Consider the following 17,656-nt stretch of genomic DNA (forward strand, 5'->3'; position numbering starts at 1 on the left):
ACTTGGTGGGAGGGGTCCTCAAAGGCTAAAGCTACTTGCTGGGTTAAATGCGCAATGCCAACATGGTACTCACCCTTCCAGAGCGCAACAAATCGTTGAAGCGCTTACGGCACTGGATCCAGGTGTGCAGCACCACACCGCGGGAGCTCACCACCTCCGCCACCTCCTCCCAGGCACGTTTGGTCATGTGGGGGGGCCTCCTCCTCCCATCCTGGGGGACCAACACCTCCCACCGTGCTGCCACCTCCTCGAGGAGGGCAGCAAGGCAATCATCAGGAAAGCGAGGGGTTCACTGGCCTACCCTGCAGCCTGCCCTGCTCCTGTGGCAGACCCTGCAGCCTGCCCTTCCCCTCTGCCCTTCCCTCCAGAGTGCCCTGCTGAGCAGACCCCCTGCGGTTGGATCTCCAGGTGGCCATTGTGAACAGCCTACAGGTGGCTGCCAGGCCTTCTTTTAAACAGACTGCTGGGTCGCCATTGGACCTGGCGGTCTGAGCATGCCCACCACAGCGTGCACACTCCCACTATCCATGAGAGTTGGAAATGCGCTGGCCTTAACTGACCTGCCCACACAAAATCCTGATCGCGGGCACCAATTGGGTCCGCGCCCACCCAGGTCCGTTCCTGCTCCGCCCGCCCACCAAATGGAAAATTTTAGCCTAGGTTTTCCACAAGTAGCACAAAATCATGATACTTAGCAAAGGGCAGTGGTCAGCAGTCATGTTCACAATGGGACACCAGTCCTCAACCTCTGGTTGACTGGGGGCCTTGTCTCCTATTGGAAATGTATCTTCTGTCTTTTCTTCTTCTTGATGATGATGGGCGCTTGGTATCTTACAAATCCTTATTTTATACATTGTTCCCAGCTTGGCTCTGTACTATATTAGGTAAAACCCTGTGTCTGACCATTTGATTGACCAGTCGTGACCTAGCTGCCCTTCCATGATGGTACCGTAAGCCTGGTTTAGGTCATTTAAGGGGATCCAGACCCGTGCTTTCTTGTTGTTTATTCATCAACAGTGACCACTTAACAAGATTAAAATGTGCTTGCCGCTTTTCACAGCTATTTGGCCAGACATATTTACAGTTGTTATCCACATTTAACTTTAAAATCAAAGGATCTATACATTGTCTAAATTAGCTCTTTTCATCACTTATTGACATGTGAGGACTTGCACAGATCTGTAGCTTACAATCAACTGAGCTTATCCACCATGCTTTTTGGCTATGTTACATATAAAATACAATTGTAACCGATATACTTAATGATATGACAATGAACTTCTAACAGTACTATAATAAAATAAACTCAAACCTACGCTTCTTTACATTGTTGCCGCACCTCCCATTTCTGCATTCTGTTGTTCAGTCAAACCTAGCACAAAGGAAGACGGCTGTGGTTGTTGGAGGTCAATCATCTCAGCTCCAGGACATCACTGCAGGAGTTCCTCAGGGTAGTGTACTAGGCGCAACCATCTTCAGCAGCTTCATTAATGACCTTCCTTCCACCATAAGGTCAGAAGTGGGGATGTTCGCTGATGATTGCATGATGTTCAGCATCATTCGTGATTCTTAAGATACTGAAATAGTCCATGTCCAGATGCAACAAGATCTGGACAATATCCAGGCTTGGGCTGACAAATGGCAAGTGCCACACAAGTGCCAGCCAATGACCATCTCCAACAAGAGAAAAGCTAACTATCGCCCCTTGATATTCAATGGCATTACCATCGCTGAATCCCCCACTATCAACATCCCGGGGGTTACCATTGATGAGAAACTGAACTGGACTAGCCTTATAAATACTGTGGCTACAACAGCAGGTCACAAAGCCAGTCCACCATCTACAAGGCACAAGTCAGGAGCGTGATGGAATACCCTCCACTTGCTTGGATGAGTACAGCTCCAACAACACTTAAGAAGCTTGATACCATCCAGAACAAAGCAGCCCACTTGATTGGCACCCCATCCACAAGCATTCACTCCCTCCACCACCAAGGCACAGTGGCAGCAGTGTGTACCATCTACAAGCTGTACTGCAGGAACTCAGCAAGGCTCCTTAGGCAGAACCTTCCAAACCCACAACCGCTACCATCTAGAAGGACAAGAGCAGCAGATAGATGGGAACACCACCACCTGCAAGTTCCCCTCCAAGCCACTCACCATCCTGACTTGGAAATATATCGCCGTTCCTTCACTGCTGCTAGGTCAAAACCCTGGAACTCCCTCCCTCACAGCACTGTGGGTGTACCTACACCACATGGACTGCAGCGGTTCAAGAAGGCAGCTTACCACCACCTTCTCAAGGGCAATTAGGGATGGGCAATAAAAATGCTGGCCTAGCCAGTGATGCCCACATCCCATGAATGAATAAAAAAAATGAGCAGATAAAACCCACATTCACATTGATCATAAAATCTGAGATAAGTGGTTTTGATTGACAGCTATGAATCAGCCTGTGAAAAGGGGGAGGATTGACTTGGGTGGTGGTCCTTTGGCAAAGAGCTTTGAAGCTTAACAGCAAGTTTCTGGAGTCCAGTTAAATAATTTATAACCAGTGGAGAATGTGGGCTGATATGGTTCATGAGAAGTTTCTTTGTTTTGAAATATTGTAATCATAGGAATATTTAATAATTACTTTAAATAGACTATTTTGCACAGTTACCATGTGTTTACCTGTTCTATGTTACATAGATATTCTATTGCTTTATAATCCAAACTTCAATCTGATTGTGTATTCTCAATCTATCTACTCAAAAAGAGAAAAATCATGTAGTGACATAGAGTAAGTTCCAATAATGTGATGTATAGTGACAAAGATTCTTTGGTTGATCATTGGCCCCTCAATTGTCTTTCTAGGTACTGAGCAGGCAAAGACATATTCTGGTTTGGAGAGGATTTGAAGGGAGGTCCTGTGGTGCAGTGGGGGGTAGCATCCTTGCTTCTAAGCCTGAAGCTCTAGGTTCAAGTCTGACCCCAGGAGTTGATGGCTGAGGAAGGTGTATTCATAATGTGGCCAAACAAGTTGAGTGTCAACTTGTAAACCCTTCCAATATATGCCAATGACAGGCAGGAAGAACAGGAGAGATTCCTGGTCAACCATGTGATAGGAGGAAATTGGAGTGTCTACCATCACAATCCATAGCTCCAGGCAACAACATGCCTGTAGTGTGTATGTTGCTGCAACAACTCTGAAGGGTTGGGTGCAGAGTTGCTGATAAGATTGGAAGATCATGGTCACTGAGTGGGGGTTGGAGTGGTTGCAGTCAGATTAAGGACAGGGGATCAAGGGGAGGATCTGATCATGGTAGGGGGGGCAGGGTGGGGGGCTGGATTTAATTAGGAAAACAGGGTCTCACCTGCCAGCTAGAGAGCTTACAAGGTACACACATTGCCTCTTTTAGGAAAGGTCCACCAAATTAAGTACTACTCAGGTACATAATGGCCAGAGCCAGGCCTTCCCTGGGATCAGCATCTTCATTGAACAGCAGCACCATCGGAGGGGCAGTGGCTGTTGCCGATATGACACCCAGCCAAGGCCTAGTCTTATTGCTGGATCCCAGGCCACAGGTGAGTGATGGCGGGGTGGGGATCGTGGGGAAGAAAGGGGGGTTGGCAGCAACGGCAGGGGGTGGCTCTCTGCAGACCTATCTCCCTTCCCGAGGCCGGCACCCTTGATTAGGCACTGAGTGCCTTTGAACAAAGGACCTCCCTTTGGGAGCCTGCAAGAAACCCCACAAGGATTTGCTTGATATGCTCCCTGCATCCCCCCAACCCACCTACTGCTGGGTTAATAGCAGTGGGGGTGGGATGAGACCCTTAATTTGCATTAATTACTCACTTAAGGCGTCAATTAGCTGTGGAGGCAGGAAGCTGGTGGAGTCTACCCTCCTACCTGATTAAATGCTCCCCACCACCAAACTCACCAAGGGGGAGGACATTAAACTCCTGTGGAAGAGGTTGTCTGATTGCAGGGGAGATCAGATTATGGGGAGGGAAACGTTATCTTGGAGCGCTGGGAAGAAGCACTCCTGCTCCTCCTAGTCCACTCGCAGTGCAGCAAAGCACATACCCTTTTCACACAGCAGTCATTGATTCCCTTTAACTGCTGGGTTTCCTGAAGTCTGGTAAACCCAGAAACCCAGGGTTAAATATAAAATGAAGATAAAGTTTGAGGTGTACATACATCATTGTAATATTTAAATGAATAACTCATGGCCTGAAAGTGGGTTGGTTGCCCACCAAACTCCTCCATCCCATTGCAGTTAGAACCGGAAGTAGGTGGGTTTGATGCAGGTTGCATTTGGGTTTGAGATTCCTAAAACACTCACACCCCACCCGACCAAACCCATCCACTTTTGGGAATTAAAATTCCTGTCTATATCTCACATAATGTTAGGGGACCTGAACTCAATATAATATTCTAGACAGGGCATAATCAAGATCTTATACCAGTGCACTATGGTTTAAAAAGTAGGATAGCTAGCCAATAAGTATGATAATTATTGCTGTTGTCCTTAACTTGGCTCAGTCACCTCCAGCTGTGCCCTATCCACATATAATAGATACTTATTCAAATCCAAGAAATGAACTGTCTTCCCAAAGTGTTTTGCAACCAAAAATGCATTTTCACAAAATAATAAACTGTTAGCCAAAGTGACAGTGACACAATGATGTTCAAACTGATGGATGCATAGAAAGCACAAAATAAATTGTTGGTTTTAATGAGTAATGGTGTGAATTCAATGTGATAACAAGGAATAAGTAACACCAGGCTTGGAGCTAACAACCCTTTAATAAATATGTCGGAAGCTAAGTGGTTTTTTGAAGCTGTTCTACATGTGTTACATTTTTATTGTAATAGTATTTTGTACAATTATTTTCCCAAAGGAAGAAATTCAACATTATTTTATGAGCATGAAATCAGTGTTGATGGGATTAATTTTTAGTCACAACCTCTCACCAGCCCATTCATCCCAGAAGTACACACTGAGATGCCCTGCATATGCAACTCATAAAATGATTCTAGACCCCAATCAAAATTGGTTTGCAAATAGTGGGAGGTTGCACCATGTAGGCTCTGCACAATTGAGCGGCCTCCCCTATGCTTCTTAAAGGGACCATGGGAAGCTAACTAATTGGAATCCGCAGCTCATCAATTTGATATAATTTTTGATCAGGTCTCAGGCCAATGGCTTTAGATGCAGCCTCAATTGTTGTGCCCATCGTATCCTGAGCACGTTTCTCACCCACTGTGTCCATGTGCACTCTTGTACAAAGCCTGCAGCTGCACTAGTATTTTAAGAAAGGAATGTTAACAAACAAAAATAAATAATTCCAGCAACTTCTAAAGTGTGCAGATGCTATGGAACTATATATAAAAAAGAAATACTTGCATTTATATGGCACCTTCACGATCACTGGAAATCCCAAAGTGCTTTGCAGCTGATGAAGAACTTTTGCAGTGTTGTTACTTTCGTAACATAGGAAACATGGCAACCAATTTTCACACAGCAAGCTCCCACAAATAGCAATATGATATTGACCAGTTATATTGGGGGAAATTTTATGGAGGTGACAGTGATCTCGGTTGCTGGCTGGAGAGCTAGTGAGAGACCTTTATCGCCTCCTTTGGGGAAGGCCTGCCAAATTATGAGAAAATCAGGCAATTAACAGGCCATTGGCAGCCCTTTCATGGGATAAGGAACCCCCACCCACTGAGAGCAGCTGGCCAATCAGAGACCAGCGGTTCTTTTGTGCAGCTGCGCCATGGGGGAGCCGGTGGCTGCTGCAGGAAATCCACCCGCCGGAGGCCCAGGATCGCAGAGCCTTCCCGCCATGGACTTAATCAGGGTGGAGTAGGGAAGCTTCTATCATAATTACCCAATCGTAATCATTTATTCCAGTAACTCGAAACTTAAACTAAAAGTAAAGGGATATCAGTGCTTTTAATTTCATGGTTTGCTGTCTGTGAGAATACTTCAGTGAGATTGTTTGCTTACTCTGCAATGCTGACTTCACTGCTGGAAGACTGGAAATCCCCTTGATTTGGAGCCAGATTAAAAATGCTGCTGGGAAAGAGGAAATCCATGTCACAGAGGTCGTTAGATATTTATGAGTAGTTCCTTCACGATCAGTGGCGAGCAAAGTCCCGCTCATTATCTTGTTGACATTGATGTTATATAATGTGCATTCTTGTTGCTTTCCTTTATGTTTATGATGCTGCAAAATATTTGGCAACTGATTTCAGTAGAAGAGGAAGTTTGCATTTAATTCTGAACATAATTTTAAACACTTATGGATAGAGCTTTTGCTTTGGATGCACTTGGCACTCTGGGAACAAATTACGCCCAAAATTGCACCCGTTTTGAAAAAAAATGGCATCCAGAAGCTTTTAAAGCTTTCCTTTTCGTGGCCTTCAGCCCAAAAAGAACCAACTTTATTTTTGGAGCCTGCTCAAAGGCCTGTAAGCGAGTGCAATCAGCAGAAACCCCCTTTGATGTTCAATTCACCCGAGGGGTGTGACCAATTTTCTGGGTAGGGTCAGCTTCAAGCACAATGTTTTTTTAAACAAGCACGAAGTGCACCCCACTCCCGGCACAGACTGCAAAGTCATGAGCATTTTAGTGGACCGCAGGGCATTTGGACGACTGCACATGTTGTCCAATCTCCTTGCTAAAGCTGGCCATGGAGTAGTCACTGGTGGAGGTGCTCACAGCCCCTTGCAATGTCAGCATCCTGGTTTGGACCAGTCTCCCTCATGGTTCAACCTAACAGTGAAGCCTTGCAGTGTGGGTTAGGAGAATGCCTGCACCTGAGCTGAGAGCACAGCATGCAGTCCAGTGGGCAAAGTTGCCACCAATCGGTCAGGTGGAGTGGGGCGGAGGTGGGTGGGCGTTTTCGGGCAGCCATTCTGGGCACTAACCTCTGGCCATCCAAGTGGTGGCCAGCACTCTCTGGGATGCATTAATAGGCCTTCAGACTTAACCAGGACAGGTTCTTAGTACACCCATGATAACCCTCGTGTCCCTCTCTTTCATCCTGCAGGAGGAGTACTTCAGGAGCATGGAGCCTGGTGAATTAGCTGTTTGCCTGATGGCTTACAGAGAGGGAAGATAGAGGAGAGAGCAACTGAGGATCCTGGCTGTGCAGAGGGAGGAACAGCATCCTCTGGAAGAAGTGACGGCTGAGGCTCCCATACACACCGCCGAAGTGCTACAGCGAGCCTTAGCTGATTGGTGCCTATCTAGACCCAGTGTCTATAGACGCTGCCTTTCATTCCTGCAGATGACTGAGAACCAGTGTCACCGAAGACTGCGCATGTCTAGGGAACTGGTCGATTACATCTGCCAGCTGCTGCAGGATTTGGCACCATGGGGACATGGAGGGCATCCACTGCCAATGACTGTGAAAGTGACCGTGGTGCTCAATTTTTATGCCAGTGGCTCCTTTCGGGGCTCCACAGGTGACCTCTGTGGGATATCACAAGCCTCCACCCACAAATGCATCCATGAGGTCACGGATGCTGTCTTTGCGAGGACACACAACACAGTGCATTTCACCTGGGACCAGAACAGCCAGGATGCAAGAGCAATTAGATTCCTCCAGGCTTCCCACAGGTGTAGGGTGCAATCGACTGTACTCAGGTCGCCATTGCAACACGTGGTCAACTACATCAACCGCAAGAGATTCTATTTGTTGAATGTGCAGCTGGTGTGCGACCACCAGAAACAGATCCTGCAGGTGTGCACATGGTTTCCAGGAAGTGTACACGACCCCTCCTCAGTCAGTCACAGATCCCTGAAGTCTTCCTGCATCCACAGAAGCTGCAGGGATGGCTCCTCGGGGACAAGGGCTACCTGCAGAGGCTGTGGCTGATGACACCCGTGCAGCGGCTTCAGACTGCAGCAGAGCGATGGTATAATGAGGCTCATGCTGCAACTCGCAACTTGTGGGGCAAACCATCAAGATGCTGAAGATGAGGCTCCGGTGCCTGGACCGGACTGGTGGAGCCCTGCAATACAGTCCACAGAGGGTGTCATGCATCTTCGTCGTCTGCTGCGCCCTTTACAACCTAGCACTGCAGTGGGGAGGTGAGCTAGGCTGAGGATGAGATGGAGGAGCTGGAGGTCTCCTCCAGTGAGGAGGACATTGATGGGGATGAGGGTGAGGAGGTCCTCGAAGGTGGTGATGATGGGGATGAGGCCCTCACACTAGCTAGACAAGGCAGGCACACTTGGGAGGCTCTCATAGCTGCTAGATTTGTGGAGGATGATGATGACATGCAGTCAGGAGACACCATAGATTCTCACATTGCATCTGGGAACGTTTGACTCCAGTCTGGCTTATGGCAGCACGAATACCCTCTGTGATAATGCTACTGTCACGGAGACGCAGTGGAGATACTAACATTCATTCAATTGCAGGAGGATGGTGACGACGACATGCAGTGAGGACACTCCATAGATCTTCACATAGTCTCTGAGAATGTCTGACTCCTGTCTGGCCGAGGGCAGCTCACTTACGCTCTGTGACCAGGGTCATATCATAGAGATGCAGTCATGAAACTTTAAAAGTATCTGATCCTTTGTCTGCCTTCAGCACCTGACTCCTTCAAGAGCACAGTGTCACTGGTCACAGATGCTGAAGATATGGGGGCCAGCCCCACCTTAAAGGTGCTCAGAGCACACAGACAGAATGATGGTACTCTGTGACGCCTGCCCACAACACTCTGGCAGCAATGATAAGCACTACCAAGATGCAGAAATCAGTAACGTGTCCAAGGAATGTGAGGCCAGACCATCACTTTAGAATGAAGGCTGCACAAAGCACAGAGAAGAGGCCCTGGACTGAGGCACCTGCCTTTATCTTGTGCAGAAAGGTTTCACATCTGGGTGACATGAACACTACTCATCAGAACAAGGAGTCATAGGCAGGGAGACATTCTTGGGAGTTTACAATAGCTCAAGTATGTTCAAGTGATTAATGCCCATGTCCAGGCTGTGCAGCCAATTCTTCTTAACTTTCCTAACCCTGTTGCTATGTCTGGTGCTCCCCGGACATCCACAGCAGAGATGGAGGCAGCCTGCTGACTGCTACATCCTGTCTGTGATGATCTTGGCGGGTGTCCTCTGGAAGTCCACAACCTGAGGCCCCGGCCTGCTTTCGGGGTCCTGCTGTGTGGCAGTGGCACCCTCCTCAGCCTGTGGAGCTGGAGCTGCTGAGGTCACAGGAAGAGGGGATTCGGATGGGTTGGACATTCCTGGAGTCACCTGGGTTGATAGTCCCGGAGTGTGCACCTGCTGATCCTCCTCCCTATGGGTGTCTGAGGGACCCAGGCTGACTCCTTGAGGAGAAGGGGTAGCTGGAGTGAGATCGAGCTGCCTGCACCCCTCTCACGTACGCACTGTTGGAGGCCAACTCTGGCATCAGTGATGGAGTTCAGCCCATGCAGTAGTGCAGGAGCGACGTCCTGGACCAAGGTCTCCATGGCAGCCACCATCCTACCAGTGTTGACCTTGGTGCATTAGCATGCCGGCGCTATCACCTCAGAGTGAAGGCAGATGGACTCCTCCATTGTGCCTTGCAATCTTCGGAGTGCAGCGGACATCCCTTCCTGATGTTCCCAAGCTTGCCTTTGCAGCTCCAGCAACTGTGACATGACCGAGTCCAGAGGCTCATCATCTGACTTGGACTCAGAAAATTTCTGTCCTCCAGCAGCCCTCCGAGTGCTGGACAACTGGGTGTGGGTGTGGGTGTGCGATGGGTTTGTGAGTGTGTGAGTTGAGGGTGATGAGGAGAGTGACTTACCCCGGCAGAACAGAGATCATTCATCCTCTTGCAGCACTGGATGGCTGTCCTCTTTTGAACGGCATTGGCGCTGACCACCGCCTCCCAAGCCTGATTGGTCACGCCGCTACCCATCCTGTGGCCAAAGCTGGGGTAGATGACATCCCGGTGGGCCTCCACGGCATCTAAAAGGCATTCCAGTGATGAGTTGCTAAACCTGGGGGCTGCAGTCTTTTTGTCTTTCATGGACATCCTACCTGTAGCAGTTGTGGACTGGAAGCACTGAGATGTGGTGCACACAGCTGGACTTTAAATATGGCGCCTGGCATGATAAAGCAGCGAGGTGATGGCGAGCGGGCAAATGAGAGCCTGCCCGCCATTGAAACCGCGTGTTTCCCGGGAACGCATAAATAATGAGGTGGGTTTGGGACGATACAGCGTGAAAACCTGCCATCGCGGCCAGCAGGTACTCGCTACCCCACTTAGTGCAAACCTGGGATGACTTGTCTGAGCTACGCTGATTTTGGGCAAATTGCTTCAAAGGAACCAGCACAACCAAATGGAAACTCTACTGTATTTTACTGCTGATCACTGACGTAACCATTGAATTAGTAAATTTTGATGGTCCCAGTGCTAGCTGCTATCCTGTTTACAATTTTAATGAGTTCCCTAGGACCTGGTGATCTTATTGGTGTCAAATGAAATGGAAAAATAGATGTCAGCTACAAAAGGGAGTGAAATATGACTGAACAGCAAGATTTTTATCTAGAAGGCAATCTAGCAACAGCACACTGCTGTTGAGCATTAACCAAATGCTCTGGAACAGGCATTCAATCATGTGACCTCCTGATGTGAGGTGTTTTGAGTGGGGATAGAGGCTGTGACATTTTGACTAAGGGACAAAGCAGGGGGTGGGGGTGTTACTCCTGATATTTGTTTACAAGGGCATTAGTGACTGACTTGGAGCCGGGCATGAATATGCCTTTGCAGCTATGGGCCAGGCAGATTAAGGAAGAGAGCATTAAAGTGGGGAAACTTAACCAAACACGATATTTAAAAAAAAATACAACTTGGGAACCTGCCACAATGCCAAAATGGAGCATTTCCCTTCCTGATTGATAAGTAATATTGGTAATTATTGAAAATGCCTAAAACTGAACTCTTCCAGGGATGCTAATTCCTGGCCCCTTTAACTAATATTATTCTCCGATGATGCAGGAAGGTGTTGAGGTAAAGGTCAGCCATGATCTTGTTGAATAGTGGAGCAGGCTTGAAGGGCCAAATGGCCTACTCCTCATTTCTTATGTTCTTGTGTCTGACTGGAGGAATTCAAACATGGAGTTCTAGGAAAGGTGTGCCCAGATTTGGGAACCGGCAAAATGTTTCGGGACTTTGGAGCAGAAAGGGAGGTTGAAAATGAAGTGGTATTTTGCAAGGAAAGTGAGGTCAAAAGTGTCGTTTTGTTTAGGGGGAGGGGTTATGATGATAGTTTGAAAGAGAGAGGGACAGTACCAACTAAGATGGGAATCAGAAAGGGAAGTTGGGTGGTTAGCAGTTTAATGGGAATAGGATTAAGGGAGCAGAAACTGGGTCTCATGGAGAAGATGAGCTCAGAGAGGGCAAAGGCAGATAGGAGAGAAACGAGAAAAAATGACCATTTCAGGGTCATGGCATGGCATTTATGGCATGGGGGTTGAATGTCTTGAGAGGAAGTTTGGCTTGGTGAGCTCAGGGAAGGCAGGGACGTGGCAGAGGCTGCTGATCGGCCTCAATCTCACTGACAAAGTCATCTATAAAACAGTGAGTAGTCTTATCAGATGAGAGTAGGACTCAATGGTGCTTTATGTGGTCCAGCTAGGTTTAGCAATGAATGGCTAAACCGTATCTGTTCAAGTCTACATCCCTTGGAATTAAGGATGTGGAGATGAGGGCAATACCAGAGGAAGAGCCAGGGTAAAAGAGAGTTTTAGAGGGGACTATGGCATCAAAGGTGGAAGTGAGGATGCAGCTGAGCAAATTAATAGCTACAGAAATGACATTGTGACAGAGAGCCAAAGACTAAATGTTTAGATTTTTAAAGTGCAGTTGTAAGTGAATTGAAGGTAGTTTTTTCCAGGGACAGATACAGAGGAAGATAGGGATGGGGTGTGGGAAAAGATGTGAGTGGTGAGTGATACGAGGAAGTGCTCAGAGAGGACCTTATCTAAGATTGATAAGTTGGGATGAGCAAGAGCATGTGAGATGGCAGGGTCAAGGGAATGGCTTGAATATGGGTTAGGGAGTTTACATGGATGGAGAGAATTGGGGTGGATAAGAGGGCAGTGAACTCCGGGGAAAGAGAGCACAATGAGTTGAGATGCAGATTGAAATCATTGAAGTTGAGAAGTCACTCAATGAAGAGGTGGAGGGAGGAAAGTAGTGAAGATTCATCAGTGAGAACATTTTTATAGTACTTGGATGGCTGGGAGAGAATGAGGATTTTGAGTGACTGGTGAGAGGGTGAAACAAGGTTAGATACTTAAAGTTGGAGAAAATGCCAGAGGGAGCAGAGGGATAGACGAAGCTGGTAAAAGCTAAATCACAACCGTGGCAATATTGGCAGGCAAGTGGTGGAAGGTATTGATAGGGAGGGAGGCTTCAGTTAGGGGAAAGTAGTCATTAACTCTCAGTCAGGTTTTGGTCAAGGCCATGATGACACGGCGATTATCCACAATAAGCTCGGGGATGGCAAGGACCTTATTCACAAGTGAATAGATCTACTGAAGGGAGATGCAGATAGTGGGAATGAGAGCTGTCCGCTGGCAGAATCCACTGGGTCAGCAGTGGGAGAGCTATGTTGGACAAAAGGAGATTGCTAAGATTAGCCCTCAGCGGGCACACTTGGAGTGAAGTTTGATGAGAGAGTAGGATGGGGTAATTGGGATTACTGCTCCGAATGACACAGTATTGAGTGCCTTGACAGGCCCTTCAGAGAATGCCATGAAAGGCAGAGAGGGAAGCTGTGGCCTTATCTATGAGGGAGTCACATATAGGATGCAGCATGAGAGCAGGGGGCCAATGAGTAATGAAGGGCTGGAGTAGTAAATTGGAAGTGTAGAGTACCTGAAAGGGGAGAAGTGAAAAGAAACATGAGGATAGGAGAGAGGGGTCTAGGAGGGTTAAAGAAATAAGAAGTAAATAAAAGAGAGAAAAAGTGAAAATGGAAGTGATAAGCTAGAGTCTGTAGCAGTGGCCAAAATGTGCATGTAAATGGACACAAGGAAACCCAAGTTACATAGGCCTGGTTATGTAGCAATTATTAGGATACATAAAAACAAAGATACTTGGGGTTCATATACACAAATCTTAGAAGGTAGCAGGGCAATTGGTTTGCTGTTTAAAGAAAGTATCTGAGATCTTTGACTTAGAAGAAAACAAATAAGTTATGCTAAACATTTAGAAACCTTAATAAATCTTGGCAATGCCTCCAGTGTAGCATTATTAGGTCCAATTCTGGACATGGCATTTTAGAAAATATATCAAGGCCTTAGAATGGGTCTTGAGGAAATTTATCCAAATTATACCAGGGTTGGGTGACCAGTTATGTGGAGAGACAAGAAAAACTGAGATTGTTTTCCTAAGAGCAATAGAGGTATTCAAAAATATGAGAGATTTTGATGGAGTACACAAAAACCGCAGAATCATCGAATTACAGAATTTTAATGGCGCAGAAGGAGGCCATTCAGCCCATCGTGTCTGCATCGGCTCCCCAAATTAGCATTATGAAGAAACTTTCCATTGGAAAGTGAGTCAATAACCAAAGACCAGAGGTTTAACATACTTAACAAAAGAACCAGAGAGGAGATAAGGAGAATTTTGTCCATGTCACAAGTTTTTACGATTTTAAATGTACTGAAAGGCTGGTAGCTAATTTTGGCAGCATGAAAAGCTGGCTGAAGCAGATACAACAGTAATGTTCATAAAGGAAATGGATGTGTAGATAAAAAGGAAAGCCTTACTGGACTCTGGAATGAGCAGGAAATGGTTTAATCCAACCCTGAAACCCTGAAACGTCCTCTCGCAGCATGCCAATTATAACGTGACAGGCTTCTAAATATGGTTGTAGCAATTTATTCTGAAAAAAGCTGCAAGAAGAATATATATGTAGGCCTTGATTCCAATGTGTTACACTCAAGACTTGACACTTTTTTAGCAAGTGCAAAATAATCTTCAGAAAAGAGAGAGAAAGCCAGTTATTTACCTAGAGCCTGAGAGATACAAAGATAAGTAACTTGCATGTGTATCATAATTTTTATGACCTTAGGATGCCTCAAAGCGTTTTACAGCCCATTACTTATTTTGAAGTGGAGGCGTCAGTGTTCTGGTTAGGTCCAAGGTCAGGTTAACTTCTAAACTTCACAATTGTCATCTGGACTCATGGCCATATGACATCAACATTACAAGACATTTGAAGCTAAATATATTGATTACTTAGTCTTTATTTGATACCTAAAAAGAGAACTTTAAAAAGTGAGTGAGCGTGAGCACTTTTTATAGCACTCCAGTACAGAACTGGTGAAGTGCTGTGCTGTAGGAGGTGCCTTCTTTTGGATGAGACAATAAACTGAGGTTCTGTCTGCCCTCTCAGGTGAGTGTAATAGATCCCAAGGCACAATTGTGAAGAGGAGCAGGGGAGTTATATCAGATGCCCTGACTAATATTTATCCCTTAGTCAACATTACAAAAAAAGATTATCTAGTCATTATCACATTGCTGTTTGTTGGAGTTTACGTTGTGCAAAATTGGCTACCATTTTCCCACATCACAACAGTATTTCAACAAGTACTTCAATGGCTGTAAAGTGCTTTGAGATGCCTGGTGGTTGTGAAGGACGCTATATAAATGCAAGCTTGTCTTTCTTCCGCTGAAGACAAATCAAAAAAGAAATTAGCCCGATTCGTCAACAGGTGGCAGTAACCACATGGAAGTTACTATTTTCAATCTCCAGGTTATGGATTATGTTGCTGGCAAAGCTGCCAGTTAATGCCCATCCCGAGCTGTCCTTGAGAAAGTGGTGCTGAGATTTCCTGTCGAAAGACTGCAATCCATGTGGTGTGAAGGTATTCCTGCAATGCTGTAAGGATACTGAAGGAACGACACTGAAGGAATGGCAATGTGTGTTCAATTCGGAGAGGTATGTGTTTTAGGAGGAATGCTGCTGATTCCAGCATTGACGAGAGGGGCAGGGGGGTAAATGATTATAAAGAGGGTCCTGAGCTCAGGAGAAAGAAATTAAACTGATCAGTGATAATAAAACATGCAGTAAAGAAACTCGCAGAATAAAAGGTTTCAGAATTCCCCCATAATTTATTTTAAGGCTTTCTATTTATGCTGTTGCTTTCCTCATATTTTTCTCAACAAATGAATAAATATTATTATTAGAATCTATAACAAAAACAGAAACTTGGCAGAATATACTGGCCCAATGAGAAAGGGTTGATGAATATACAACAATAATGTGAGAATACCAAATTTTATATGTTTAGCCACTACCAGAGCTATCTCTTTACTTTCCCAACAACTAACCTTTACTTTTAACTTTCAATAATTCATTGTGATGAAAATTAATAGTATTCATGTCCTAATTTTTCATTTGACTATAATCTGTATCAGATTTTGAAATTAAACTCATTAGTAGCAGAGCTAAATATATGGAATTGAGCCCCAGTGAAGGTGTTATACTGCGTTCCCACATTCTTCTCAATGAGTCTAGTGTTACCATGCGCCTGTTGCCCATGTCTTCCTGGGTGGTACAGGTTGCGGGTTTAATTGGGAGATGTTAATGATCAAGTGGACTGCTTTATTCTGGATGGAGCTGAGCTGCTTGGGTATCGTTGCAGCTGCCACAGATTCAGGGAAGTGAAGAGTATCATCAAGAGAATCTTCCATTCTGGAGTCTAAGTTCAGTGGCAGGCGCAGAAGTGGGAGTGATTTCTCTGGGGGAGTGGGACAACTGACCATGCATGATCTTGCGCTGTTCAGCTCATAAAATATGCATTCACGAGGAGTTCACCAATTCTCGTGGCGGGGACAGGCAGGAATCACCATCACCACTGTAACCTCATGGGGTCGAAAGTCCAGGCACATATTTAAAGGGCGCCCAAAGAGCTTGCACTAGCCCTTCCACCTTTGCCTAGCCACCCTTTCCTGTTAGCCCTTCCTCCCTCCCTTGGTCATCCTCCACACAACTTGCACAGCCACCACCCGGTCTCAAGCATAGGCTGGCATTTACAGACACTCCCCAAAGAGGACAATGCAGCGGCAACTCACCGTTAATCATGGAAGTAGTCGGCCTCGTCAGGTGTACGCCATTTGTGTGCGGTTGTAAAAGTGAACATCCTAATTTCTCACTGGTGGGGAACTTAATTTGGGAAGGGTGGGGGGCCTTAATTCCAGCGAGGTGGCTTTTAATAAACATGCTAATGCATCCAGAAGGGATTCCTGACATTGTTTGTCAGGAAGGTCAATGCACCTTTAACCCGCCTTCAAAGTCCTGAGAAAATAATTGCTCAACGGGAAACTGACTTTTGACCTCACGCCAAATTATGTTCCCATGCCCACCAAGCTTCCTACTGGTGGCAGGACCGGAAGATTCCACCCATGGAGCAGTTTAGAGAAGGGTTGTGACCTCTTACCAAATCTGTCCAGAGACAAGCCCATGTAACTTCATACTAAATCTGCCTGGAGACAAATCCCTGCTGTAGCCTACCCTTTATGGAGGCAGAAACTTAAATAAAAACTTGTTCAAAGTAAGGTGCAAGTTTTAACACCTTAACACAAAGGAGGAGGCAGCTGGTCTTACTATTGCCCAGACTCACAGACTCTCAGGGGTAGTCAAACTGAGAGATTTTACAGAATCACCCAGAATTTTTACAGAACAGAAGGATGCCTTTTAGCCCATCATGTCTGCACCAGTTCTCCGAATGAACAACTCACCTAGTGCATTTCTCCCACCTTTTCCCCGTAACCCTACAATTTCTTCCTTTTCAGAAAACAGTTAGTTCCCTTTTGAATGCTTCAATTGAACATCCCTCCACCACACTCGCAGGCAGTACATTCCAGACCCTAACCACTCACTGTGAGAAGAAGTTAGTTCTCACGTCGCTTTTGCTTCTATTGCTAATTACTTTAACATTTGAGCCCTCACGTTCTCGATCCTTTCATGAGTGGGAACCGTTTCTCCCTATCTACTCTGTCCAGGCCCATCATGATTTTGAATATCTTTATCAAATCTCCTCTCAACCTCCTCTTTGCCAAGGAAAACAGCCCTAACTTCCCCAATTTATCCTCATAACTAAAGTTCCTTATCCTTGGAACCATTGAGATGAATCTTTTCTGCACTGTCTCCAATGTCTTCACATCTTTCCTAAAGTGCAGTGCCCAGAACTGAACGCTATACTCCAGCTGAGGCCGAACTACTGTTTTATACAAGTTCAACATAACCTCCTTGCTCTTGTACTGTACACCCCTATAAATAAAGCCGATATAAATAAAGATTTGGAGGAAAACGGACCTACTACAGGTGCTGCTATGCCAAGCAGGGAATAAGGACTTTTTTAGGTTAATCACCCAAAAGAAAACTGGTGAGGATGGATTCCCAGTTCAAAGAAATGAGGCTTATGAAGAGGTAAAGGTGTTTTACCCGCCAGCCACAATGGTGGGTTTTCACACCGTATCGTCCCAAACCTGCCAATTATTTACGCATTCCCAGGAAACACGCCATTTCCATGGCGGGCAGGCTCTCATTCGCCCACCCACCATCACCTCATCACTTCATCATACTGGGCATCATATTTAAAGTCCAGCCACACGGACACATCTCGGCACTTCT

The sequence above is a fragment of the Cetorhinus maximus genome, chromosome 24, assembly GCF_964194155.1.
Source record: "Cetorhinus maximus chromosome 24, sCetMax3.hap1.1, whole genome shotgun sequence".
Classification (NCBI taxonomy): Eukaryota; Metazoa; Chordata; class Chondrichthyes; order Lamniformes; family Cetorhinidae; genus Cetorhinus; species Cetorhinus maximus.